We start from the raw sequence: 20,969 nt of genomic DNA on the forward strand, positions 1-20,969 counted from the left end.
AAGTGTACCCGCCTAAAGGTGGTCCTGGCAAAACCATATCTGGTGGACAGGTCCCTAAACTAAACATATAAGCTGTTAGGAACAGTCAAATTTTGAACACAACCAGCCCGCTTCCCTCTCTACTTTCCAGAGAGAAAGCTTTTTCCCTTGCTTTGTCTTTCTTATCGTTTTGATTATACTTCTAAAAATAATGCCGAGAGACGAACAGCAGAATATATATATATATATATATATATATATATATATATATATATATATATATATATATATATATATATATATATATATATATATATAAATTACAAGGTATTCAATTTCTTTTCCTAGAAGTTTTGGCTTGAATAGGAAGAATGGACATTTGACCATTGAAAGAAAAGCATTCGTGAACAGGCGTCTTTTACGAGGAAATTCTGCTAACTTTGAAAAGAGCCAAATGACACAAAAATGAAATATCGTTTTGCATTTAACGAAGCTTTATAATAATAATCAATGATATTAAGTCTTTTTAGATCAATCATTTTCTTTTGTTTTTTGAGGACACCAATCCCTGCAATTGATGGCATGCAATAAAAACGAGCATACAGGAGCTCAAACGTGCTCTGAATATTTGAGGTTCATTAGAGAGAGAGAGAGAGAGAGAGAGAGAGAGAGAGAGAGAGAGAGATCTGGTAACTGGGAGCATATTTCACAAACGTTGCACATTAGCGGGACTTTTGCTTCAAAGAGAATGACTTGTTGATGCTTTAGTGGCGTTAAAAGTCTTTCTCCAGATTCCATTTATTTTTCGTTTTGAAATAATGCTTTTTGGTAGCTTGCGCAAAGAGTTATTAGCTGCCGTAAATCTGTTTTTATTCTAATACAGATTAATATCAAAACGTCCAATTTAATTTTTGCAATGTGAAATAGTTCCGCACATAAATGTTTGTAAAGCCGAATTTAATAAAAGTATTGGATATTTATTATATAAAACTCTGAAAGTTGATTTTTATTAAATTACACATCCAAAATATATTCCATTACTATGTTTGTTTTTCTCTTTTTCCATGTGTCCATATTAAATGGTCAAATAATAATAAAAAAAAATAATAATAATAATAATAATAATAATAATAATAATTTCACTTGATAATTTGTGATATATGTGAAACGTGCAGGTTATACAATGTGTATTCGGTGTTGGAAACACAAAACCCACGAATGACATTAAAGTTTCTTGTCCCTTAATGTCTTATTCATTTTCCTTTGTTACACCAGTTTTATCCCTTTTACTGTAAGCCGAGTAGTGCCAAGTGTTTTTCTGTATAGCCTTTCAATTTGTCTTTAGAAAACCCTTGACTAGAAAGGCAACGGAGGGAATTATTCTTTGATGTCGGTGATGATAATGATTATAACCGTGACAGGACCTTCTGTAAAAGCAGTTAAAATGAAGCGTTTGCTGAGTGAATAGTTATGGATGATTTTTTGCTAAGTCATATATAATTGTAACAGATTTTAGAAGCTAAAATCTCTATTCTCGGTGAGATATTTGCAGTGAAAAAGAGGAATGTTTTCTGCACTTAAATTCTTCTGTCGTATGACTCAACAAAAACTCTGCAATTATGAATTCTAAAATCTAATAGTTCAATGTAATTGTGGACTCTGTGATATAAGTGACAAATGGAATCACGAAATAAAACAATGAAAATATTCCGGAAAGACCGACTGACTATTAGTATGTATTTCATGTCACTAGAATTATCATTGTCGCATTCCCGACAGTTGTAAAGTCATGATTTAATTTTATTTGTGCATGATGCTGTCAGTTTGATAATAACAATTTAAAAAGAATATCTGAAGTCAGATGGCACGATAGAGTTCGAATGCTCCATAAGGGAAATAACACAAGTTTCATATGTAGATTAAGTAAGTTTGAAAGGGAGATGGAGATGGTTTTGACATGTCTTCGCACAACCCCTGGGAGAATATTGCATAATAGTGTCTGACGGTCTCTTGGGGCAATAGAAGAATTGAAAGACCCAGACATAACTAGAGGAAAGGTATGAACTGGGAGCTGAATAAGAGTTGATATTTGTTTAAGGTGAAACATAGGAAAGGCATAACAATTTTACAAAGGCCCTTTGCTTCACACTGCTTCGGAGGCGATGATGATGATGATGATGATGATAATGACATAATGTCAGCGTGAATGACCATGCATGCTTATAAATTTCCTTACAGCTTTAAACAGGTGTTCTAATTTCATTCACTTATTGCAATCGACCCTTTTTATGATTAGGGAATTCATTAATTGTCATTAATCAGCACTTCATACAAATATATCGTTTTCGTATTTTGCTCAAATAGTTATTTTTGAATTGTTTACATGTAATTACTATTGATATTTGCCAAATGCCTTTGTTACGATTTTCACTGCTGTAAGGTTTTCTCATACCCAAAGAAATAATTATGCTCTAAATATCATTTACACCAGGTTACCTATATGCCATTCCAAGTACACCGTGAATAACTGATACTTCGGTGAGAAAAACCGAAATTCTGGAATAATCTGATTTCCTAAGAATTTACATTTTCTCAAGTGATTTGCGTAATTAGTAATTATCAGTACTATGCTAACTTTTGTACCCATGGTTTCGTATCTTCTACAAAATAATCTCGTAAATTTTTGTCAACCAACCATTTGTTTGTATCTACAATGCTTATTTTGTTGCAAGTTCAAATATAATGTAAGAAATAATACTTAACTAATAGTTAAAGGGTAATTGGTAGTAGCAATAATATTAATTATATTTTTATAGGAAACATTCGTTTTCTCTGAGCAAGTTATACAGCAAATCTAAGGTGGATTTATTAAAGGTCTCAGTCAACGACGGCTGATATAGTGTGGGCAGAAGGAACAAGCAAAAAAAAATTAGAGTTGAGATTCCGTACATAATTTTCCTGAAATACGTCCTAGTGAGTTAAATCTGCCCCTAAGTGTAAAAAATTTTGATGCTGAAGCTATACCCAAAAAAAAAGTTAATTATTTTGCGGGGCGGGGAGACCGACATTGGACACTGGACCTCGTGTTTATTCATGCCATGGCTCCGGAGGCCTCGTTTCGAGTATCGAAATACTTGTGCCTTTGAAAGACCAACAGTAACTAGGTAAAATACTCTGGCACTTAACCGCTTACATCAGACTGAATTTTGTCTCCCGTACTGGTGTCTATAAATATTTTACCAGAAGAAGAGAATAAATGTTAGTATTTCCATAATTAGTGACAATCAACGGATGCTATATGGTAACATGCTAGCCACATAGATTCTCGCAGTCAATGAGGTGTGTAACTTGACTCATAAGACCGTCTGTGGCAGCTGCACAGGGTTGCCAACCTCATTCTAAAAATCAGTGTTAAGAGGCTTTTAACAATACGCTGAGGCCCGTTGTCAGTTGTAGTAGGATAAAATGGGACCAAGATGAACAGAGTGATTGAATAAAACACTTGTTAAGGCAGTTATTTGAACTAACCGTGATTGAAGTGGACTAAAGTAGGAAGAACACAAACCAGTATTTTAATCAAGAGAGTAATGGTTATTGATAATGACAAGACATGACTGGAATTAGAAGAGAAATGTAAAAGGGGAAGTTAAGTAGACCCTTGGACATAAACTGACGTATTTCTATTTGTTTTTTTATTTCGCTTCACTCATGAATTTTATCATTTCATATGAAATGAATGTTTTATAAACTCATATAGAAAGCCAGTGATGATTTCCTCGTAGAGTTTTCTGGTAAGCTGAGCAGAATTGACTGACTGCTGACAAAAAGTTATTCCATCACGACATGAAATACATAAAAACAAGATAGACTTCCTTGACTAAAGCAAGATATATGTTAACTCTTTTGAATTTTACTTCCATTTTCCTAAAGAAAGAGGAAAAATAAGGAAACGCGTCACAATATTCTGCGATCGATGTATTTCCAGGACGAGTAAATACAGAAAGATTTTTATTCCATGAATAAAACGAAGTTCTGGAACGGGATGGGCGATGGAGGGATCTTCTCACTAATTACTTTTCTTCGAATTTGCCTTAATTTATTGCTCTTGATCTGCAGATGCACAGACTAAGCATTTGTGTCTCATACGTGAATGAGGCTTACGTATTTTTCAAAGTTGCAATTTTCACTAACGACACAATTACAGTATAATAAATAAATGGCATTATAAATTACGCTTATTAGCGTTTACTCTGCCTTTGTCACCCTCCAAGATATTACGATGAATATTTGTAAATGAACTCTTTAGTTATTAGTGTCCAGCTTTTTCCGAGCATATTTTTCTCTGAAACTGACAAGTGCACTATAAAAGCGGAATGCAAGAATTTGACAGGAATCTAGTGAATATTGATACTGTAATTTAATCAACCAACTGTTGTTTCACGAAGGAAAATGAATCCTACATTTATAACCCAAATATTTTGGTTATTTTTCTTCTAATAAAAAACTGGTTAATATATCAAAAAAATCCTAAGCTGACGAACACTACTAACATGCAACGTATCCTTTTCATTTCATTTTTTATTTATCTTTCATACAGTGTTATATCCGATGATGAAACTTCTGTTTGCTGGCACGCGTGTTGTCATCCTTATCTTCGCTTTGCTTCAGTTTTTGTTACTTGTCAGCTTTTGCTTACATATCTAAATATGTAATTTGATGGTTTATTCATGCACATTTGTTGTTTGTATGATTATTTATGACTGCTTTGTTCTCCTTTTCTGTTTTCACATATTTTCATTATATCCTGTAGCCTTGTTCAACTAATTAATATCAGATTCAAGCGAAAGTCGTTTCCATGTAATCTATTAATATCCTCGCTATTTGCACAATTAAATCTTTGTGGAATATTTCAAATTTGGAATTATTGATATCAAGATTTTTTTCATATACAACATGTCGCTCACAAATCTATCTTCTGTCTAGTTGAAGATATATACTTCCTCTAAATTAAAACTAAGCGTGTTTTGATGTTACGAAACTTTTAAAATTTAATGCGTATCTGTAGTCTTTTTTTACTCTAAATTTTTTACAATTGCGTATTCAAAGACATTCCTCATATGTTTAGGCATTTGCAAATATATTTACCAGTCAGAAAGTAATAAAAGAAATAGTTACTCTCAAAATATTTTTATGGTAAATTGTATTACATCTTAAGCTAGGATTCATCAGTGACATATAAGTCAAATACACTTACGGGAACTGAACAAAAATATAAGATAAAATAAAATAAAATAAAATAAATATAATATAAAATTCTTGTATTAGACAGCGAACTTTTAACAGTTCCATGTTTACACATAAAGCGTCATCGGAGAGAAAGGCTCATGTTTCCTGGTTGCGAAGAACACAGGACATTTTTTGGAAGTATTTTTCTGTAACAGCTCTAGTATTTCATGATGGCACTTCGCGTCTGAGTGTGTTGTAGGCGGTTGGAATTGGTTGTTGCTTAAATGAACAGGTTTGGATTGTTAATCAGTCTCTTGCCCAGGTTTTCACGTGAAAGGGAGTGAAATTGAATTTTTTTAATAAGTTGCAAAATAATCTACCGACAGGAAGACAGTTGCTGTTGCAAATCAGTGATTAAAATATTTAGTCATTTTGCCAACGTTATTTTATTGCGATTTCATAAGGTATCTGTAATTGAATTAAAATTTTAATTTCAAAAGATATATAATTGTTCTAATTTAAAACTGAACAAGTTTTGATATTTCGAAACTTTTAAAATTTTTATGTATCTTTAAAATCTTTTTTTACTAAATTTTTTTACCATTGCATATTCAAAGACATTCTTCAAAAGTTTAGGTATATAAAAATATATTTAGGAGGCGAAAAGTAATAGAAAAAAGGCTAAATTTTATTACCTCTTGAACTAGGATTCATCAGTGACATACAAGTCAAATTCTCTTATGGGAACTGAACCAAAATATAAGATAAAATAAAATAAAATAAAATAACCAAATTGTTATGTTAGACGTCGAACTTTTAACGGTTCCATGTTTATTCATAAAGCGTCATCGGAGAGACAGGCTCATGTTTCCCGGTGGCGAAGAACACAGGACATTTTTTGGAAATATTTTTCTGTAACAATTTTTGTATTTCATGACGGCACTTCGCGTCTGATTCTGAGTCCGAGTCTGTAGGCGGTTGGAATTGGTTGTTGCTTAAATGAATAGGTTTAGATTGTTAAGCAGTACGGTGCCCAGGTTTTCAAGTGACAGGTAATGAAACCAACTTTTTTTAAATAAGTTGCAAAATACCACTAACGGGAAGACAGTTAGATGCTGAAACCTGTGATTAATATATTTATGAATATTTTGGCTAACGTTATTTACCGCGATTCGTAACTCATCTGTAATTGAATTGTAAAATTTTAATTTCAAAAAGTTTTAGAAGTATAAGTACTTTATTATAAGATTTACCTTTTTACTGAATTTTTTTCAATAATAATATATAAACCAATTGCTGTTTACAGGTAAACAAATTCTTCGTTAGTAAATAGAATAAGTAATATATATTTTTGGTTGATTTGGAAGTTCTTAACTTGGCAATGACACACCTGACTGGGGGCCAACATGTCCGTAAAAAGCATGAAGTTAAGTAGAATGATATTGCAAATAAGGGAAGGACTGGGGGGAGAAATTCCAGGTCTAAATTAATTAAATATATCTACATTGCTCAGAAGAATTAATTACAAGGAAGCCGTGTACTCTGGGCTCTTAGCACCTTTCAAGCTAAATTACACAAATGTTAGAAGAAAGAGGGTGCCACACGATAAGTAATGAAATCTGATGAATAACACTTCATGAGAGGCTGATTGATGGACGTAGGCGCACAGTTGGAGGCAGATGAGTTCCTCGAATGGTACACACGCCTTTCTGCAAATATAGAGAAAGGAACACGATCGCTTGGTAAACAAAGCACAGATTAGTCTTTACAGAGGGAGTGCTGAAGGCTGAAGGAGATGACGTCAAAATATAATCAAGTAAAGTACGCTTTAACACTGATAAATGGCTACCGGCAATGATTCAGGGTCTAAGCACAATGCAAGGAGAAAAGGAAACGGCATAGGATAAGAGTGCAAGATAATTGACTGAACACTCCCCCACCACACAGTTCCTCACTCACTTGAGCGAAGATCCGTGGATGCAAAGTCAATGGCTTCTCCGGCGAGTGGGACTTCTGAATGCAATTCTGCAGACTTGATGGAAGGCTGTCGGCCACATACAAAGGGTGATGGAGTATCGCCAGCGGCGTGTTACTGGCTAGTGTCTTGGTCTGTGCCTGTCCTTGTTGACCCTGACCAGCCTTATATGACCTCTCTTTTTTGCCGGTGTTCGCTGCCCTGGGCAATTCAGGTGTGCCGATCTTCGAGCGCGATATCCATTAAGCTCCGTACTTCACGTCAAATAGGGAAACAAGGAGTTTTTCGGCCAGCAGAGTCATAAAACAGATTAAGATAGGCGATTTTGGAGAGGCTTAACGAGTGAGGGTACAGAGACCCTGACGAATCAATTGTCAAATTTTAATTAAAAAAGAAGCGGCTGAGGGTCTCGTCTCGTTTGCTTTGTTGGGGGCCTCTTAACAAGGAAGCACGGAGGGCTGTGAAGTAGTGATACTTCTAACAATGTGATAGGTGCAATATGCACCGGGACCTGGGATATTAGCAACTGGGTGAAATATAAAATATTTATGATAATAGAAACCTTTAAACATGAGGAAAAGAAGAAAATATATTTAACTGAACTATATGTGAAACAGAAATCAAAATGATTCGGAACAGACCTAGCGGGACAGAGAATTTGGATTGTTTACTGATGAATCAATCCTGATTCATCAACATGGAAATGTAAATGAAAACGTAATATTTGAAATTGATCCTTAATTTAAATTTCAATATACATTGCCTGTGTAAATAACAGCAGAATTCATGTTTCTAAAATAATTTTTGTAAATGTGCGTTGGAGGATATTTCTTTCATCTCATAAGCTTCAATGAAATGCTTTAGATAAAAAATAAATCGTGATATTTTATTCTTCTTATTAAATAAGAATATTATTGAAGGTACATTCTTCTCGGTGGTCCCCGGTATTTCCCGCATTGTCTGTTTATGTGCTGTGTCTCATCTGTATATTATTATTATTATTATTATTATTATTATTATTATTATTATTATTATTATTATTATTATTATTATTATTATTATTATTATTATTATTATTATTATTATTATTATTAGTAAAACATATTTATAGTAACACGAGTCTTAAAATGGAGAAACGAATCCACAGTTATGTATATACATATTTAATGAAAGATAAAGCTTCTGTACATTTATTCAGCTTGTACAGTTTTATTTTAAATACATATACATAACTGTGATTTGTTTCTTCTTTTATTATTTTTGCATTACACTAAATATAAACAGAAAAAATGTATTAACAGATAACCGCTATGAAAATCGTATGATATCCTTTATCATGTTCATTTTGTTCTCACCTTTAAACATGTATCAAGCTCGTCGATTAGGTGTTATACATGCATACATAAAAATCTTCATATTATTTTTTTTGTAAAGGCAACTGCATCCTATTTTCATTTTTTCAGTATATTGTCTTTAAGTAAAGATTTTCATAATCTATTTATATACCTAGTTTTACAATTGATGTAGCTGTACTTATCCGTATCGGAACTGTTTGTTAATGTTTTGCAATTCGTGAGGGCGGGACCGCTTTTCATTCCGTTTAACAAATAAAAGAATAACATTTTTCATCGAAGAGGTATTTCTAATTTTTCATGCATCAGATAAAAAGAAAATGAGCTTAGGTTTTGTTTGAGGAAAAGTACTGTACCAGTCCTTCAACGACTAGCTGGCGCAAACGTCCCCGAAACGCCCCAGTTGATGCGCACTCCGATTCCTCAAAAGATCAACAAACATTTGTTCAAAACATTCGTTAATGTGTACCTTCAGTGTCGGTCGATTCTGGTGAAAGCAATACATTGCAGGCGTCTCCCTGTTGATTCACTCGGAGATTAAGAGAAGTACGTCATATGAAAGCAACAAAGACAAGTAAAAAATGCGCCGAAGTTTTTTCGGCGCAATCGAGTTTTCTGTACAGCTTATAATCAAGGCCACCGAAAATAGATCTACCTTTAGGTGGTCTTGGTATAATGCTGTATGAGCCGCGGCCCATGAAACTCTCAGCCGGCCGTGGTGGCCTGTGTTGCTGCGTTGCCAGAAGCACGATTATGGCTAACTTTAACCTTAAATAAAATAAAAACTACTGAGGCTAGAGGGCTGCAATTTGGTATGTTTGATGATTGGAGGGTGGATGATCAACATACCAATTTGCAGCCCTCTACTTCAGTAGTGTTTAAGATCTGAGGGCGGAATTAAAAAGTGCGGACGGACAGACAAAGCCGGCACAATAATTTTCTTTCCAGAAAACCAAAACCTCACAAATTTGCTGACGAGATTCACTGGTCCTGCGATCTTTTAGATCTGCCTTTTGAAATGCTGTTCTTTTGGATGAATAGGTAAAAATGCTGAGATGAACTGACCTGATGGCAGTGTCTTGCAAACTTCATTAGGTGGGAACTGTGGCGTCCATCGTTTTCTTTAAGAAAATCGTGATTAATAATAATAATAATAATAATAATAATAATAATAATAATAATAATAATAATAATAATAATAATACCAAGTCTGTAAGCGAAATACATATCGCAATACCTAAATAAGGGAGCAAAAATGAAATCTTTGTTGGTGACGGATTTGTAATTTTGGACAGAGCGAGAACAAAACAGGACTGAGGTTATTTCTATTTTAGGTAAAACCAGCGAAGGCAAAAATATTATTTAAGTCTGAGCCGCCAGGAAATAGGCTTTTATATATCCGAGTCACTTGGGACCGTTATCTATGACCTTTTCTGCTGGGACGACAAAAAATTCTTTCAGCAAATCAATCAAACTGTCACAAGGGACCGCACCACAACTGTATGGAAAATATTGTGCCTTTCCATTGAATATAGGGAGTTAGTCGTATCTCATTTGTATGTACATATAGAAATGTATACCTACTCTTTCTTGCACATACATATATGCACACACGTACACAAACACACACACACACACATGAACACACACACACACATATATATATATATATTTAGTATGTATATATATATATATATATATATATATATATATATATATATATATATATATATATATATATATACTGTATATATATATATATATATATATATATATATAGAGTTATATATATATATATATATATATATATATATATATATATATATATATATATATATATTTAGGAATAAGAAGGCCCATAAACAATATTTAAATCGTTGAAACCATATATGTTGGCACTTCAGCTTCTGCCCTCAAAACCAGTAGAATATGGACAGGCGGAAAGTTAAAATGGTATATATACAAAACATGAAGGCGTGGCCTTAGGCTCCGATGTTGAGGCGTTTCGTTAGCGAGTGAGGATCAAATTCTTCTCAGTGGTTTTGCCTCATTAGCTCGGCTTACTTACGGATTCGGCGTGTCGCAGCTTTCTGTCATATCTTCAGGGGTTTGAGGATACGTAATGATATGCCCGATTTTCAATGTCCTCTCGACAGGTTCACATTGTTGCTTGATTGATGATACAGATTCTTACATCTTTCTGTAATGACAGTTACTCTTGAAAACCAACCCGCCCCACCCAGTTAATGACATGCCCTGTATTTCTGATATGTAGGAAAATTCCTGAACTCTCCGGCCGCAACGCATCGGATCTTTGTGCCTGTTATTCTTTGAGAGCGACCACCTGTCTCGCCTACATAGATTTCATGACAATTGCTACATGGTATCTTGTAAACCTCGCTTCTTCCGCTTGTTATTTAAGCATACGCAATCTAGCTAACTCCCGATGGATTTGGGATAATGGAAAATGAAAGGATTATTAGAAACTGAATTAAATTGGTGGCCTTTTGGATGTTTTCATCAAGTGGAGTTTTATTTTGTTGTTGAAACTATTTGTCTGTTGGGAGTGGGACCCCATGGTATATTTTATTCATTTTTGTTAATAGCCCTGATAATGCGTGTGGATAGAGCAGTTATGCTAGGTGTTGGCGGATCGTGCTAAATTCCTTTATCCAGGTACTCATTTGAACATATCCTAAGTCCTCTGAGGAATAAGTTGCACCCTACCATGATTTTTACGGAGACGTCTGCAGCTTAAGAAATACAAGGCATGTCATTAACTGGAGTGGGGCGGAGTTGGTTTTCAAGAGTAGCTGTCCCTACAAAAGAAAGATGCTGGAATCTGCTATCATCAATCAAACCAACAATATGAACCTGTCAGGAGGACATTGGAAATCGGACGCCATCGACACCTTAACTTCAAACCCCTCCTGAAGAAGATGACCCAAGAAACATGACCGCCAGATCCATCGCCAAACAGGAGCTAATGAGGCCAAAACCACTAGGGAATTTGGTCACTCTCCTCCTTCTTAAGAAACGCCACCTCCATAACATCGGAGGCCTGAGGCCACACCTTCATGTTTTTGTATATATACCATTGTAATTTTCCACCTGTCCATATTCTACCAGTGAACAGGGGCACAGAAACAAGTGCCCGAAATATATGGTTTCAACGTTTAAATAGTGTTTATGTTCTCTATTTCATATTACACCTGTAGTATTATAGAAAAGACATTCATATATATATATATATATATATATATATATATATATATATATATATATATATATATATATATATATATATATATATATAGAATGTTATGGTGTCTGTATAATTCTTTCTTTATTACTTTCTTTCCTTTAAATCCTCAGCGTCGTAAAACCCTGCGGACAGAGTCAGAGAGTATAAACCCAGGAGGGCTCCATAGGGAAATCTTCTTGCAGGAAGAGACAAAGTATAGGAAAAGGGGAAAAATAAATAAATTTGAGGGGACGGAAAATAAAACCGACACTCCAAAAATTCAGGAGACGTCAGCAGAAAGTAGAACTGACTTTCCTTCTCGCTTAAATGTTTGGAGATCTGAGGATTCCACAACTGCACTGGCCCAAATATTCCGCATTTTAATAGTAGCCAAGATGAAACTCCTAGCTGATGATCATGGTGGTCGCCAAAAGGGTTATAAAGGGCTTGTAATTAGGAGTATCACCTGAAAGACTAGATGATAGCCGGCAGGCTGCCTTTTGCCGCCCCCAACCTTCCTCCCCTATTCACTTTTAGGTGAAATACAGTATACATATACACAATACTCCCTTTCAGCGAGTTGACGGTGACACCAACCCCACCATGCTCAAAATTTTTAATCGTAATTGTTTGTATTGCTTCCAAAAAGACAGTTTAATGTAATTTTACATGAATGTGACAGGATTGGAACAAAATTAAACTATTGTGTAAGACAGCGGCTTTAAACCTCAGAACTTATTATTAAAGGTATAAGTTCCAGTTTCCATGGTTTCTGACGGTAGAGAAGAGAAGTAATATATTTATTTTACTATTTGCATCTAACAATTTCCTCTTTTCATGCTGAAACTTTGAAGTGTGGGGACAGTTAATGTTTATAATTTTGTTAATTGTAAAATGAAGAGGTTTACCATTGACAACAATGTAGAGTACTCTGAATCTCATTGTTCAAAACTAATGAGTGTTATTAATGTGCAGTTTCAATCTGATCTTTATAATTCTGATGTTAGATGACATTTTCGCCACCGGGTAATAGTATATCGTATACTCTTGATAAATCTAATATAAAATGCTAGATATACAAAATGATGGTTAAGACGTCTGATTAGTTCATGTGAATTTATATTATTAATGAAAACAATTATTAGTCAATGACACAATATGGAAAGGGAATACAATGCATTTCAGAAAAAAATTTATATTGTTGATATTCATTCTCATTATACAATCAGAAAAAAAATTTCTGCTAAATAAAAAAATTATTCCTTATATACTACTGTTATTTTATTTTCCATTTCTGTGATATTCTTGTAAGAGATTATTTATTATTATTATTATTATTATTATTATTATTATTATTATTATTATTATTATTATTATTATTATTATTATTATTATTACATATTATTATTATATATGAACCTAGTTGTCACTTGAGTGATACAAGCCTTCATAATATCGAGCAACAGAAATGTCTTATCTTCTCTGTTTACCCATAACTTTTTGGATATGCTTATTCCTTCAAGTATTTGAAGAGTTTCTAACCTTTCCAATAGGGATTCGAACTCATCTATGTTAGGTCATAGAAGGAAAGCGTAACCTACAATGCCACAAAAAAAAAAAAGTTTATATTTACGTCTTCGTCATTGCAATTTGTTTCATCAGTTTTTGCTCACAGGCTGAAACTACCCTTTTCAGAAGACATAGGTGGCACTAAAGTCGCTTAATCGTTCCAATTACTGCTCAGCTAATTCGTTAAAAGGTCTCCAAACATTCGCTCAAAGCATTCGCTAATATTTCCCAGCGTCAGCCGTTTCTGATGAAAGCCAAACGATCCTTGCTTTTTGATTTCACGGCCTTTAGTCCATTCATTTACGGGCGGAGGTCAAAGGAATACCTGATCCCATCGGAAAGAGCCACGCGTAACTTCATCGACTCTGGGTCAGGGCGACGCTTTTTTCACATTTGGGTTTGGAATTTCCATTACCGAAATGAAGATCCACATTGCGGAAAGTTAGGAATGAATTAACTAGATATCAGAGCTTTCTAAACACACATGTGTATACACATGTAATAAGTTTTCTAGTATTGACACACACACACATTAATAATATTATTAATAATAATAATACACATACATTATTATTATTATTATTATTATTATTATTATTATTATTATTATTATTATTATTATTATTATTATTATCTAGCAAGGAGAGTAGCTTGCCACTTGTATTCATAGGGAAATTACGACACTATTCATGCATTACGTTCAACAAGTGATATTCAACGAAAATAAGTACATTTTCCTCTTTGATTTATTCAACACTAGCTATAGGATAAATATATCCGGAATAGTCAGTTTTGTATGCTTTCATTTGGTCAAGTTATCGGTTGTTTAGATAACTCGTAGAAATGGAACACATAAGCAAGAATGTACTTGTTCCTAAGATACTTTGCTCTCTAACTTTAACAAGTAAAAAATGCGCCGAAGTTTCTTCGGCGCAATCGAGTTTTCTTTACAGCCGCTACAGTGTATAATCAAGGCCACCGTAAATAGATCTAGCTTTCGGTGGTCTCGGTATAATGCTGTATGAGCCGAGGATCATGAAACTTGACCACGGCCTGGTGGTGGCCTGACTATATCGCTGCCAGACGCACGATTACTAACTTTAACCTTAAATAAAATAAGGAATATTAAGGTTAGAGGGCTGCAATTTGGTATGTTTGATGATTGGAGGGTTGATGATTAACATACCAATTTGCAGCCCTCTGGCCTCAGTAATTTTTAAGATATGAGGCCGGACAGAAAAAAGTGCGGACGGACAGACAAAGCCGGCACAATAGTTTTCTATTACAGAAAACTAAAAGTTACTGAAGTTACCTTCTTTAAAGGAACAATTATAATCATATTTTGCATATGACTACAGTTACTGTTATTAGTACTGCTGTGGAAAATCGGTAATTATTATTGTTATAGTAGCCTAAAAACTGCGTGATTTGGTAAATGTTGGTTATCCTATTTAGAGGATTGACCTTATTACTATTAATTGTCAACCAGCAAACACTCTACGTAACTTGTCACGCTGTCAGTTGAAATACAGTTTTATCCCCAGATCCTGTGAATTACATATCAGGCATGCAGCCTCCCGTCTCGTCTGTCCGAACTCCGTCGAAACTGGTGTTGGAATATTTGAGTCGCTGAAGCTGACGTTAGATAAACGTGTTTTCATTCATTGTTTATAATCTCACGACCAACTTTGATCTAATTAGACAACGTTGCACTTGTAAGACTGACATCATTTATGTAAGTTCGCGTTTATTATCACTTTGACAAACATGCGTCCTTAAGTTTTACACAATATATTAGACTTTACTAATTATCGCGTGGTTATCCGGGGAAAGTGCTAACTAAAACAAAATATGTTCTTTTGCGCCTTTCATAACAATGGCGCTTGCTCGCGAATTTCATTATCAAGCAGAGACGGAGAGAGGGAGAGAGAGAGAGGAAATCATATGATACGATTGAATGCTGCAGGTCTTTTATAGAAAAAGTGTAAAATATCGAGGAGTTCATCTACATTTTCTCAAATGAATCATCTTCGTCAGAAAGCTTAACTTGAAATTGAATTTCAGCCGTGAATTTAATCATATTCTTAAATCGAAAGTGACGAGAACGACACTTGTTCTGCACCGTCCTGTCTATAAATGCCGTTAATATTTTACAATACCATGTTGTTTTAATTTGACAACATACTGGAAAATTTTGTACAGTTATATCTGAGAAGAGATCATATGAATCTGGCGTATGAAATTAATTGATTCTTTGAAAATGTTTTGGTGAGTTTTATAGATCTCTTGGATAGGGATTTAGCTCATCTTGGCATATATTCCCTATTCCATATGTGTTCACAACTTGTATGCAAATAAATATAGCAGAAACCCTATTTTAGCGGCTCGCTGTTTGTCTGGTGTCACTTGGAAGTTGCAGAACCAGTATGCAACCGGTATCATCTCGTCCCCGAGAAATTCAAATCTGTCATGATTTTAGAGAAAACACGCACGACCACTATCATTTTCATCTCGTGGAAATGAATTCGAAATTGCTTTTTTATTAGTCCATGTTTCCGCAGTCTTTAAAGAGAAAATGTAATTTCTTCAGTTGTTAGTTATCTCTGCCATTGGCAATGCGTGAAAGAATGATTATTATTTTCACCTGATTCTTTCTTAGACGATCAAGGAAAATGTTCGACTATTTTTTTAAGAATTATTTTTCTTTGCAATGAAGATAACAATAATTACACCATTATTTATGGAATACCAGAAACGAGCAGATGACCTGCAAATCAATACAGAACCTTTGTTTACTTTAGCCAAAATACAGGTGCCCGTATGTGAACGTTTTGCGGTTATTTCTGAGCGAAGAAAAATCATTCGCCAAATTCTGCCTATAGGCACATCACTGTGCTGAAATTTAAATACAAATTGTGCAAGCAGGGAAGATCTGTTTCTGGATATAGTATTTGCTATGGAAAATTAAAAAGACTTTGTAGATTTTAAGTTTCATACAGGCGCTGAGAATAGCTTGTATTAGACTATAAATAATGAAGCATAACTTTTAATGTGACTGCATTTCAGTGACAGACGACATCACGAAGCTAAACGGGTAAGATATTTCAGAAAATTCTAATTCGAAGTTACCATTATTTTGCAAAATGGCTGATTGATGTTGTTTAACGGTTTTACAGCACCGTATACATGACAAAAATAGAAATGCCGTGAGCAATGAATCAGTTTAGGATATTAATAGATTTTGAGATTTTACCAGAAGCATCATTACATTAATATATGAATTAAATTTTATTATTATTATTATTATTATTATTATTATTATTATTATTATTATTATTATTATTATTATTATTATTATTAATATTATTATTATTATTATAGTTCTTTACAGAACTGGACATATGGTTAATCAGAACTGTTGGTATCTGTAAAACTTGTTTGCTTGAATTTTCTCGTTTTAAAATTGCCGGAGACGAACTGTTAATCAAGTGATCATGACACATTACTTATGAACTATCTAGTAATGTGAAGAATAGAGTATATATATATATATATATATATATATATATATATATATATATATATATATATATATATATATATATATATATATTATTAATTTCATCTTCTCAAAATAATCACGCAACTAATAAATGTACGTGGATCATTTGTGTATCTACGCACAAAATTTATCTACAAAATGCATGGGATTGAATTGCCATTTAATTAAAAAAATTTCTTCGAATTTTTCTGCTTTAATTCGGAAGCAAAATATATTATAACCCCAAAAAATATTGAATGATGATGAAGTGATTATTGATATTGACAATCATGTTATGTCGTTCTAGAAAACCATCACCTCGTCACGTTTGTTAGAAATTCTGGAGGGATGATGGTGAATTTATATCATTAATGTCATAACAGAGCTGACTACAGTCAATAACAGCGATATAAAGGATCGTGATTCGACTAGCAAATATCAAGGGTTGAAACTTAAATATAATTTTCATGTATCATATTGGTTCTGGCTATCTTTTGAAATACGTATTAGGAAGTTCAGTTTAGGCCAAGCAAAAGAAAATTATGAAATGAATTATGTTTTTGGCTTTCTGCGAAACGTGGTCATTCTTATTCATGACGTGAAACAAAAGAGCGAGTTTTAATTGTTAAAACACTAGTCTTTGTAAAGCCAGAGGTAAATTAATATAGTACTGCTCTTTAATTGTTGTCTCTTAATGTATGATTGTTATTTAACGAGTCTGAGAAGCCGGAATTTCCGTTTCATGATGTGTCATCGATATATTATCGTATTATGTATATGGTAATATGTTAAGGTTTTGTTGAAGCTTAGGAAGAAAATAGCCATTTATCAGTCAATACTTCAGTAGGTGACCGACGGTAATGCCACAATGGTTATATCAGTTCTCTTAAGTAACAACCACGAACAACATATGGTTCGATACTATCTAAAGTCATAACAAGTAGCTTCAGTGGTCATCTGTAGTGACATGAGCACTGGATAGCTAGCAAACTCTCATCAAAAATCAACCTTACAAACATGCCAGATCTGCCTGTATTGGGTTATACCCAGCCGCTGAAGAGTTATACTTGAAGGGGAGTTATATCTATAACATAAAACTATTTAAAATTACCACAGCTGAAGTGGACTAAATAGAGACTTGATAATTGTCAGTTTTCGGTCAAGAAAGATGGGGATACCTGAAAGAAATCATGAAAGAGAAGAGAAGTGTAATAGAAAGGGAAGAACGGGCAAGACTACAGGATTTTAGATCGCGTATATTTTATTTTATTTTTATCTGGAAGGAATTATTAACACGGGAACGATGCTGATCCATATGTTTAATAAATCCATATGTGTAATTAATATAAATATTTAATAAATGTTTAGTATTGTAAATATGTATATGGGTAATATCGTATAAAAATCTAAATATTGGCGTGGTTAAAAAGAACGAAGGAAAAATGTTCCCCAAAGGAATTTCTTAGCAACTATCCTGTGACAGCGAGAAGTCGTGCGAGACCAATGAAGTCATTTAAATGGCTGAAATAGACAGAGGAATATGTAAGGTGTCCAGTGTTGATATTGATCACCTTGAAGAAATTGAGTCATTTAATTAATTACGAGAGAGACGAAGCATCAACCAATTCAAATGGCGTAATGAAAAGCAAACAGTTTCTGTGGCGAATACTTTTTAAACTTTGAAGAGGTCTTTTTTTTTTGCGAAAATATTCCAAAATATATCCACTCTTCCGGAGTACCGAACGAAAAATCGAAATAAGCATTTGTATGCGTGGATGCCCTTTGAGAATATCTCCACTTTTGAATCTGAGAAACCCAATGGCAATGGAATTTTTCGGAAGTCAGTATTGCGCAAAACAGTATCTATTAAATGAAGCAAAACACACGTTGAAACTAATCTTATTGCAAAATATATCTTATTCTTCATATCTATTTATGAATCATTTAATCATATATTGAATTTAAGTGTTTAGAAACGAGGATATTGTCTGAGAGTATAAGAAAACATAAGTAGAGAGACGATCCCAAAGCTCCAAAGCCTTTTGAGGATATATTGCCGTTGCGTTATCTATCCTCAAAAGGCTTCGGAGCTTTGGGATTGTCTCTCTGCTTATGTTTTCTCATAATCTCAGACAATATCCTCATTTCTAAACACCTAAATTTAATATATGATTAAATGATTCATAAATAGATATGAAGAATAAAATATATTTTGCAACAAGTGATTAGTTTCAACTTGTGTTTACTCATGGGATGTACAGAGTCTCAGCTGTTCTTTATAAGTATTGTAGGGTATAAATTGAGAAATCAGTAGGGAATAAAACACAAGGGTAAATAAAAAAAAAATAAAATAAAATAAAGATAACTTCTATCTTTGAAAAGACGAATGACAGATACTGGACCGTTAACAAATGAGAAAAAATAGACATAATAAAGGTTTCATACTTCACTTCAGGAAATCATTGAAGTTGCTCCACGCTTTAGTCAGCTAAAAGAAGAATGAGCTGATTTAAAACGCAGGATCTGTCCACTGGTTTATTTGGCGCCTCTCTCGAGGATGGAGCGAATTTCATAGTAATTCAACGCTAATTTCACCGATAGAAAATTGTTTTCTCTCTGTTTCCTGAAGAGTTCTTAGTATTATATTTATCATACCGAACAGACACGGCTGATAAAAAAAAAAGAAGAAGATAAGTTAGTGACAATGAACTTGTCAACTCGAGTAAAGGTAAACATTTATTAACAGGCGCGGGTAGTTGAATTCGAGACAGACAGAGGTAGAAGATTCTTGTTTTTGGAAATGAATGGTATGAAAACATGGCAAACAACTAAATTATCGATGTTATGACCTCTACACATATACACAAACGCTTTCAATGAAGAAAAGTTGTGACCATATTATCTTAGAAAATAAATAGGGATTATTATTATTATCATTATTATTATTATTATTATTATTTTTATTTATTTTTTTATTTTTTTTTTTTTTTTTGTCTATCATCCTATTCGACTGGGTGGTTTTTTATGGTGTGGTTTCAAGTGCATCCCGCCCCCTTAGGAGTCCATCACTCTTCTCACCAAAGCTTATTCTAGTGTTACCTTTTCCGCATGAGTCCCAGCTACTCGGTATCTAATTTGCCAGATTCCTTCAGGATCCTGACTGTGCCTAGCAACCTCAAGTGATTATGGGTGTACAATTTCCACTGGCATATCCCTTATCCTTCTTATTTTGATTTTCAGGTCTTGATACTTATCAGTTTTTTCTCTTTCTTTCTCATCTACTCTGGTGTCCCATGGTACTACGACATCAGTGAGTGATACCTTCTTCTTGATTTTGTCAATCAACATCACGTCTGGTCTACTGGCACGTATCACACTATCTGTTCTGATACGATAGTCCCAGAGGATCTTTTGCCTGATCGATTTCTATCACTCCTCAGGTTGGTGTTCGTACCACTTATTACTGCAAGCTAGCTGCGTTTCTGGCACAGGCTCCAGGAGGGCTTTACACTGAATCATGCCTCTTTTTGTACTGTTCTGTGCAAGCGCCGGAGATCGCCGTTGCGTGGTCTGTGGTCTCGTTCCTTCATATTGCACTTCCTGCATATGGGTGAGATGTTATTTCACTATTGGTTCTTTGACATATCTGGTTCTTAGGTCTGATCTTGTGCCGCTGTTAGCATTCCTTCTGTTCCCTTCTTGAGTTATCCCCTCTGTAGCCATTGCCATGTTTCATCGCTGGCCAATTCTTTTGTCTGTCTCTTGTACTGTCCGTGCATTGGTTTGTTGTGCCATTCCTCTATTCTGTTTTTCATTCTCCTGTCTCTGTATGTTTCAGGGTCTTCGTCTACTTTTATCAGTACTTCTTCCCATGCACTCCTTAGTCACTCGTCTTCACTGGTTTCCAGTTATTGCCCCAGTGCTCTGCTCTCGATGCTGACGCAGTCCTCTAAGCTTAGTAGCCCTCTCCATCCTTCCTTTCGTGTTATGTATAGTCTGTCTGTATTTGCTCTTGGGTGTAATGCTTTGTGTATTGTCATGTTTTCTAGTTTTCTGGTCTATGCTGCAGTCAGCCTTCTGTCC

The sequence above is a fragment of the Macrobrachium rosenbergii genome, chromosome 7, assembly GCF_040412425.1.
Source record: "Macrobrachium rosenbergii isolate ZJJX-2024 chromosome 7, ASM4041242v1, whole genome shotgun sequence".
Taxonomy (NCBI): domain Eukaryota; kingdom Metazoa; phylum Arthropoda; class Malacostraca; order Decapoda; family Palaemonidae; genus Macrobrachium; species Macrobrachium rosenbergii.